This window comes from Emys orbicularis, chromosome 1 (assembly GCF_028017835.1).
Source record: "Emys orbicularis isolate rEmyOrb1 chromosome 1, rEmyOrb1.hap1, whole genome shotgun sequence".
In the NCBI taxonomy this organism is placed as follows: domain Eukaryota; kingdom Metazoa; phylum Chordata; order Testudines; family Emydidae; genus Emys; species Emys orbicularis.
Window position 1 is genome coordinate 366,897,259 of NC_088683.1, and position 1,207 is coordinate 366,898,465.

General features: G+C 44.2%; 1 non-coding gene across 1 annotated transcript; it reads left to right on the top strand.

Moving 5' to 3' along the window:
- The first annotated feature begins 249 nt into the window (after nt 1-249).
- On the top strand, nt 250-323 carry LOC135873129 (small nucleolar RNA snoR109). Its single transcript, XR_010561079.1, has one exon. It is a non-coding gene; the product is annotated as a small nucleolar RNA snoR109 (small nucleolar RNA).
- The last annotated feature ends 884 nt before the right edge of the window (nt 324-1,207 follow it).

Below are 1,207 nucleotides of genomic sequence, written 5' to 3' on the forward strand. Positions count from 1 at the left end.
CTCACCAGCATGCCATCATGGAATGAGCACAGAATGGTGACGAGTTTGTGCAGGCACCCAGCTTTGTGCAAGATCCACCAGAGACTCTCACTATTAACAAAACCCCCCCCCCAAGAGTACTTGTGGCACCTTAGAGACTAACAAATTGATTTGAGCATAAGCTTTCGTGGGCTACAGCCCACTTCTTCAGATGCATAGAATGGAACATATAGTAAAGAGATATATATATTCATACTGAACATGAAAAGGTGGAAGTAGCCATATCAACTCGAAGAGGCTAATTAATTAATTAATTAATCTTAATTATTTAGCCTCTTAGAGTTGATATGGCTACTTCCACCTTAACACCCTCAGTGTTGATTAAAATATATCTCCTTTACCAGATAGAGAGTGTCTCCTCTTTCTCCCAGACTTCATCTTGGACTTTTGCTTATGGCTGGCCCTGTGCACCAAAGCCCTTCTTTTAAAGGGTTTCGGGGCACCCGTGCATGGTGGGTATGATACATTTCTCTATCTCTTCCTCCTTTTAATGTACATCAGCCCTGATCCCTCCTGTGCAGCTGGATTCCCCGTCTTCTCCAGAACACCACGGGAGACGTGGCCTACCACGTTTCTAGCTAAATTTTGAGTGGTGGTTTTTACTTGGGGATTAATAATCTCTAGCCCCCTCCTCAAAAGCAGTACAGCTTTTCAAAATAGGCTATGGAATATTCCACCCACACCAGCCCTATACATCATGCCTGACTAACCTAATTGCCTTCTATGATGAGATAACTAGCTCTGTGGATGAGGGGAAAGCAGTGGACATGTTATTCCTTGACTTTAGCAAAGCTTTTGATACATCTCCCACAGTATTTTTGCCCTCAAGTTAAAGAAGTATGGGCTGGATGAATGGACTATAAAATGGATAGAAAGCTGGCTAGATCATCGGGCTCAATGGGTAGTGATCAATAGCTCCATGTCTAGTTGGCAGCCAGTATCAAGCGGAGTGCCTCAAGAGTCGGTCCTGGGGCCAGTTTTGTTCAATATCTTCATTAATGATCTGGAGGATGGCGTGGATTGCACCCTCAGCAAGTTTGCAGATGACACAAAACTGGGAGGAGTGGTAGATACGCTGGAGGGTAGGGATAGGATACAGAGGGACCTAGACAAATTAGAAGATTGGGCCAAGAGAAATCTGATGAGGTTCAACAAGGACAAGTGCAAA